Genomic DNA, 8,311 nt, shown 5'->3' with positions numbered 1-8,311 from the left:
CTGGACTCAACCCCTCCTCTCTTGTGTCTGAGCTGGGATGTTTGGGGAAGCTGCTTCCCCCCCACTGCTCTCCCAGGGCTAGTGGCTCCCCAGGAAAGGCAGGGGCAGTGTTGTCCTCTCCTTGCTAGAAGCATTTCAGGGGTCTTCCCCTCCCTCCACAGTCCCCTCACCTGGTGGCAAAGGGACAGTGGCAGTGACAGTTTCCTAGACTTGGCACTTACCCCTTCCCTGGGGTGGGGTGGGTGGAGGAGTCCCTGCCCCTTTTTTTCTCCGTCCTTGTTCAGCTGAGAAACAGGTGTGCTCTGCCTCCCAAGTGACACCTGGGTCCTGCTCTGTGTTGACAGCCTGGGGCCTGTGAGACTTTATTACCCTTTTGGTCTCTGGACCCTGCTGACTTTCCCCAGGAGAATATTTTCCTTGGACGTGTTGATAAGATAAAGATTCACACTCAGCATGAATTTTGTCTTTGTCTCCATCAAGTCTCAAACCAGAAACTCTCTGGTTGCACCAAGGAGAAGAAAAACACCACCTGCCCTGGGTCCCTAGAAATGAGGTGTCTTGGAAACCAAGTCGGGCCTGATTGCCGGGATCCTTTATGCCATCTCCTGTGTTATCTCTCCATCTGTGCTTCCTCTTACGAATTTGGACTAATCGTCCATTTGGGGGAAAGAGCAAACTAAATGCTTTTAAAGAGATATAACTTAGTTATTTCTACTTACACTTATTAGTATTAAATAAGTCAATAAATTATTGAACAAAAAAGTGCTTATTTCAGAATTATCACTATTAGAAAGAGAAATATCATATGATATCACTTATATGTGGAATCCAAAAAGAAATGATACAGATGAACTTATTTACAAAACAGAAACAGACTCAGAGACTTAGAGAATGAACTTATGGCTACCAGGGGGGAAGGGTGGGGGAAAGGGATAGTTAGGAAGTTTGGGATTGACATGTACACACTATTATATTTAAAATGGATAACCGCTGATCTACATTTCTATTTTTGTGCCAGTACCATACTGCCTTGATTACTGTAGCTTTGTAGTATAGTCTGAAGTCAGGGACAGATGAATGGATAAAGAAGATGTGGTATGTGTATATAATGGAATATTACTCAGCCATAAAAAATGAAATTGGTCATTTGTAGAGATGTGGATGGACCTAGAGTCTTTTATATACAGTGAAGTAAGTCAGAAAGAGAATAACAAATTTCGTATATTAACACATATATGTGGAATCTAGAAAAATGGTACAGATGAAGTTATTTGCAGGGCAGGAATAGAAAGGCAGACGTAGAGAACGGACGTGTGGACATGGGGGAAGGGCAGGGTGGGATGAATTGGGAGATTAGGTTTGACATAAATCCACTACCATGTGGAGAACAGTTAGCTCGTGGGAACCTGCAGTATAGAGCACAGGGAGCTTAGCTCGGTGCTCTGTGATGGCCTAGTTGGATGGGACGAGGTGGGGGGAGGGAGGTCCAAGAGGGAGGGGATGTGTGTATGCATATGGCTGATTCACTTCACTGTATGGCAGAAACTAAACACAGCATTGTAAAGCAATTATACTCCAGTAATAAATAAAAATAAAATAAAATGGATAACCAACAAGGGCCTACTGTATAGCACAGGGAACTCTGCTCAATGATACGTGGCAGACTGGATGGGAGGGGAGTTTGGGGGGAAATGGATACATGTCCATGTATGGCTGAGTCCCTCTGCTATGCACCTGAAACTATCACAACATTGTTAATCGGCTATACTCCAATATAGAATAAAAAGTTAAAATAAAGTAAAAAAAAAAAAAAAAGGAATGATCTATATTAGCAAAACAAAAACGTAGGGAATAACTGGATAAATTATGACAAATCAACTGGAATGTCAGGCTGCCATTTCAAGGGACAATTATGAAAATTACGTAGGGACATGGGGACATGTTATGAACGTCATGTTAGGTGACTAAAGCAAAATACACTTGTGTGCCTGGGTAAAAACGTGTTGGCACATGGACAGCAGTGTGATGGCCACCGGGATAAGAGAACATGGGGGCCTTATTTCTCCTAACGGTCTGCTCATGACAATTTAGGTATTCTCCCAAGTGCTACATGTTTTGTCTGCTGTGCCCCTCATCCCTTCTGAGGCCTTGCTAGCAGAGTGTTAACTCTTGGAAAAGGCCTGGGCCCGGGACACTTCCCTACCAAGACAAGAAGAGCCCTCACGGCCTGTGCTGGGCTTTTCACCCTGGGAGAGACTATCTTTCCGTTTCAGGCTCAGTGTGCGCTCCAGGGTTCTGCTTAAAGCACGTTCCGCGGTGGCCAAAGGCAGGCCCCCAGCTTCTGTATTTCAGCCCTCACGGGGTGGCAGGGGAGAAGGCGGGGTCCTCCCACGCAGCACAAAGTGGGCGTGTGCAGCCTCCAGGGCTGCGCATCCACTGGCTGTGGGGTGGCGGATGCTTGGCCGGGAGCTGGATTGGCACGTGCTCTGTCTCCTCTTTTGCAGTAAGTAGACGCTGTGCCACTTGAGCATGGTGTGTGCGTGGTCTGTCCTCAGCAACCTTGAGTCATGCACTCATCTCTCCCCTGGGGGGCACCTCCCTGCCTTTTCACCTTGGCTGCACAGCCTGGTCCCCAGTGAGCAGTGAAATCTTAACATTTCTATTTCTACCACGTCTGTCCAAGCCCATCTAGGCTTTTTCTATCACGTCCCTGAAAGTTCTTCCAGCCTCTTTCCATTGCCCCACGCCAAAGCCACTTCCATGTTTTTAGGTATTTGTTACAGCTTCCCCTGCTTCTCAGCACCAAGATCTGTATGAGTTTCCTGTGGCCACTGTAACAAATTGCCACACATTTAGTGGGTTAAAACCACACGAATGTATGACAGTTCTGGAGGCCATAAGTCTGACAAGGGTCTCAGTGGGCTTAAATCAAGGTGTCGCCTTTCTGGAGGCTGTAAGGAAAGGCCATTTCTCTGTCTTTTCCAGCTTCTAGAAGCCTTCCTCCATCTTCAAGGCCAACAATATCAGACTGAGTCTTTCTCATGCTGCCGTCTTTCTGGTTCTTCCTGCCCCCTGTGATTACACGAGTCCCACTTGAATAATCCGCAGCAGTCTCCCATCTCAGGGTTAGCAGACCACAGTTATCTCTCAGTTTGTTCCTAAAGGCTCTCGAATGCTAGCCCACTCCATCTTTCCACTTTATCAGCCGAATTCTGTATCCTTTTGGCAGAAATCACAATACCTAGTCCCAATGCTTACAGTCTAATAACATTGATTCAACACTGTATGCCTCCCCTCCTTTCTCTGAGTCAACTGCAGCAACAAAGTCAAGCTGATGGCAAAACCAAGCTCCTTCCTGCTGTTCCTTCCACTTGAAACATTCCTCCCCCAGGTCTCAGGTCAAATGTCACCTCCTTGGGGAGGTCCTCACTAGCACCACCCTTTTGAGAGTAATCCACACCCCTCACCCGGCGCTCTCCACCGCTTTGCCCTGAGCACTAGCTGAAAGGACCTCCAGTATTTGCTTACTTGTATTTTTGACCATTGGCTCCATTACATCCACTGGCTGGCACATAGTAGGTGCTCAACAAATATTTGTTGAATGAGTGAATGTCCTTGTTTCATGATGCTCCCTCCCCCACTACCCTCCAAACACCTTATCCTCTCTTGCTATACAAATCTCACCCATTCTTAGAGGCTCAGCTCACCACATTTTCCTTGAAGACCACTCCAGGTCACGTCCATTCAGTCAACGTTTACTAAGTGCCAACAAGTGTCAAGCTCCCAATCAGACATCGGCGCTGCTCGGATGGTTAAGACAATGCTCAGAGCAGACTCAAAACTAGACACAACAGTCTTCTGTCGATTCTCATTGCCCCATAATTCCCATTTGCATGTGGTTTGCATCTTCCTGCCTAGACTGTAAATTCCTTGAAGACAGCAGATGCCGCATAGGCAACTCTGCCGTGTCCCAGTGCTGAGCTGGATGTTGGGTGACTGGAGAGCCCTCAGCAGCACGTGATCAGCTGGTTAAGGAATAACAGGGGAGGGGAGGAAGAGAAACTATCCACGGGTAAGAGAACCAAATCACCACGCACTTTTACGATGATACCCATGCAAGTGAGGGTCAGAACGGCAGCCACCTGCCGCCTCATTCTTCCTCTGGGAACTGAGGAACCAGCCCTCGAGGAAGCTGATTGAAGATGGCAAGACTCTGTGTCACTTTCATTCCAAAGTGGGACTTCAGACTCTGCCCTCCAAGCTCTTCCATAACAAACAACGCCAGCGTTGCAGCCCTCCCATTCCTGAAGTCTGTCTGCTGCTGGTTAAGTGACATCAGGACAGAGGGCAATGTAGTGAGGTTTCCATGAAGAAAAATCTATTCGATTTAGAGGACTGAAATTTATTCTGTGGTCACATCCTCCCTATATAGTAAAATGCCCTTTCTTTTAAATCACCTACTTCTCATTATGATAGTAGTTGAGAGTTATTATTATTATTTTAGGTGGTTGTTTTTTTGGCCACACCACACAGTGTGGGATCTTAGTTCCCTGACCAGGGATTGAACCCACGCCCTCAGTAGTGAAAGCACGGAGTCCTAACCACTGGACCACCAGGGAATTCCCTATTTTAGGTTTTTACTTACAAAATAAAAAGTAGGCAGCCCAACGCTAGTTCACCCAGTTTTGGTCTGTGAAATCCAGAAGTGTGGAAACCACGGTGAAAGCTACCTGCCTCATGGGGTTATGAACGTGTTGCCTTGCGGCTGGCAACTCCTCCAATTATGCTCTCCCTACATCAGCTCAGCCTCTCGCTGCTCTGCTCTCGCTCTTAAAATCCTCCCGGACAAGACTCATCGATTCAAAACAACGCCCAGTGAGCCCTGCTGCGTGCTCTCGGCACTGTGGATACACAGCAGCGAACAAACAGGGTCTGTAGCCCCTCACCGCCATCCCTCAGGGCTAACTGCCCTGACGTTGACTGACCTTGAACAGCATCCACGAACCTCCCATCTCCCGACATTTTCTAATGGAGGGGCTCTTTAAATTGCAAATCGGATCAGAATTGTCTGACTCAAGTCAGCCAGTGACTTCCCCTCACGTTCAGAATAAAATCCCCAATCCTCCCGGTGGCCTGCTGAGTCTCTGCCAGCTACCTCCTTCCTTTCCCTTTCTGCTGCAGCCGTTCCACCGACCTCTCGTCACTCCCGAGCTGCGGCCAGCCCTCTCTCACTTCAGGACGTTTGCACCAGGCCGGTGCCTGCGCAGATTCTCTTGTGGCTGCCCCCTCCCTCCCTCAGGGAGGCCTTCCTCCCCCTCCCTGGAGAACAGCCGTTCTCCACCTGTCACCCTCACGCTACCCGATCTTTCTTGATCGCACCTCTCACTCAGCGACATGGTTTTCTTCACTGTTGCAGCCCCAGTGCCTGGAACACAGTAGATGCTTGATAAGTATGTGTGTTTCCCCCAAATCTACATCCTTGCTCTTCCGGCTTCAGAGCCATATGGTCAACTTCCTTCTAGATGTCTGCCGTGTGTTCCGTGAGCTCCCCCATCTCAACAGGTCCAAAACTGTTAGTCTTCTCCCAAAACCTGGCGCTCAGCTCCCCAAACCATTCGCCATTGGCCCCTGTTAGAAACCTGGCACGTATGCCAGATGCCTCACCTACAGTGGCCGAGGGCCCCTAAATCCCACCAAGTCTCTCTGAATTCTCCCTCACTTCTCGGCCTCACCACTGCTGGCTTTGCAGGGCCCTTGTTATTTCTCACCAATCGGTCTCCCTCCCCAAGTCCTGCCTGGTCTTGTTACTACAGCCACACTCTCTGAAACTCAACGGTCACGTACCACCAGGTTTATCTTTATTTTTTGGCTGCGTTGGGTCTTTGTTGCTGCGCACGGGCTTTCTCTAGTTGCGGTGAGTGAGCAGGGGCTACTCCTCGTTATGGTGCGTGGGCTTCTCATTGCGGTGGCTTCTCTTGTTGCGGAGCACGGGCTCTAGGCAGGCGGGCTTCAGTAGTTGTGGCACGTGGGCTCAGTAGTTGTGGCGCACGGGCTTAGTTGCTCCACCATGTGGGATCTTCCCGGACCTGGGATCGAACCTGTGTCACCTGCATTGGCAGGCGGATTCTTAACCACTGCGCCACCAGGGAAGTCCCGCCACCTTGATCTTGAGGACAAGGTTCAGGCTCAGTGTGGCTCACAGAGACCTACAGAATCTAGTTCGGGCTTTCTGGCTTCACAAAGCTACCTGGCGTTCCCCTCAAACCCTCTCATCTCTCTGTGCTGTTCCTCGCCTGGAATGACCATTCTTCTCCTTCCTACTGCATTTTCTCGTGGAGAAATCCTTTTTGTCTTTCCTAATTCCCCATCTTCCTTCTGTGTAACCACAGCACCAGGCCCATCTTTTTCTCCTCCTGCTGTACTTTACCAACGCATGTAAATCCACATGTCTATAAATATTTCTGTGTGTAACCACCTGTGTCTCTATTCAGCTGAACAATATCTCCAACTCTAGTCTATTACCACATGGATCATTCTAGACTCTCTCTCTTGGCTTATCTGTAATTTCCCACTGCAAGAGTGAGATGGTTCCCAGCATCTGCCATCCGCTTACTTGTTTAATCCCAGTATTCGTGTAGAGTGGGGTCTCTCACTGTATTTTACCTGTGTGTTTATTTGTCTACAAGATCAACATCCCAAGCGCTTAAAAATAACTAAGTGCTTAATACACACCAGGCACTGATCTAAAAGCTACAAGCAGAGAATTTAATTCTCATAACCAACCATGTGAGGCCTTTACCATTAGCTCAACCAAAAAGGAAACTGAGGCACAGAAAAACCAAATAAGTTGCCCAAGTCGCTCAATTACTAAGTGGCAGAACCGTGGTTGGTTGACCCCAGAGAATAGACCCGCAGAATCGTGAGCTCCAGAGCCTCCCCTGGGTTAGAGGTGCTGCAGGTAACATGAGCGGAATTAATAATGCCACAGTCCCTTAATTCTGACGTTCTGGCCTTACTGTTTCTCAGCACTGCGAGCTGCCATCTATGGTTGTTTTCTGTGCCCCCTCACACTGTAGGTCCCTGTGGCAGAAGGTAAGGATGGTTCAACCACAGGATCGTCTAGGCCTTCACTATATTTGTAAGTCATGGAATTCACCACCTGGGGAATCCCCATTCCACCCCCAAGAACGCTGCTCCCAACCCCACCTCTGTCCCACCCGGGCCCTGGCCTCTGCCTCCCTAACTCCCGGGAGAAGATTTCACACGCTGTCAGAAGCCTTTCAGCAGGCGGTCCCTCCACTTCCCTTCCTACGCCTCAGTTTTCTCCACCTTTTTGTACACACCCTCTTCACATACACACACACACCCCGCTATGAAAGCCTCTAGCTCTGCTGTGTGTGTGTAGGGGGCACTGCCTCTTTCTCCCGACACCCTTTCCTGTCCACCTTCAGGGCCCCTCGGTGTTCGCTATGCACCTGAACACATGCAGAGGCTTCCCCAGCCTTAAATCTTAAAAATCTCAACTTTGCGACCACCTCATCGCTCACTCCTCCCCTTCTTTCAGCAAGTATCGTCTGAGCGGCCTCCTCCATGCCAGGCTCTTTTAGGCAGTGGGGATTCCGGGATAAACAGAACTGGCCAAACCCCTACCCTTACGGGGCTGACACTCCAGTGCAGGCAAGCTGTTTGAAGGAGCAGGGAATGCCCCCTGCCTTCCACCGGCTCACAGAAAAGCAGCACGTCTTGGTGAAAAGTGATCATATTTGTTTTATTGAGTATACAAGGCAATTCTATTGTCCTCTAATAATATAATTTGGGAACAATAATCTCTGACTTGGTTAAAATCTCCATAGGGACCTGCTTCCCAGATTCCTAGACTTCATGACTCACGACATCATACTTTTCAAAACTAGTGTTTCTGGAGATGGATCTGACAAGAGGATGGATTCCACCCTGAACATGGGCCCGTGGCCCCCGGAAGACTACGGGATTGGAGAAGAACTAGTTTCTTTGGCCACGTTTGAGTCCTTCCATCTCAACACCATGGTAATGGCTTTCATTATAAGAGCCGGTGTTGCCAGGAGCCACGCAATGGCTGACCCAGCATGGCTGAGGGACAGCTGCCCGGCATGCCTTGGGGTTGGTGATGGGACAACCTGGAAAGAGACAGCCTGGCTTTAAGAACTGCACAGAAGCCCTTACGACAGTCTCATCAGGGCCTGCCTTCCACACCGGACTTGTCCTAGTTCTGGATTCATAGCCCAGGAGGGAATCTCCACGCAGACCTGATTCACAGGCTCCTCCTCTCGAG

Source organism: Leucopleurus acutus (genome assembly GCF_964270905.1).
Source record: "Leucopleurus acutus genome assembly, chromosome: 2".
NCBI lineage: Eukaryota > Metazoa > Chordata > Mammalia > Artiodactyla > Delphinidae > Leucopleurus > Leucopleurus acutus.
Note: the sequence above shows the minus strand (reverse complement) of the source record.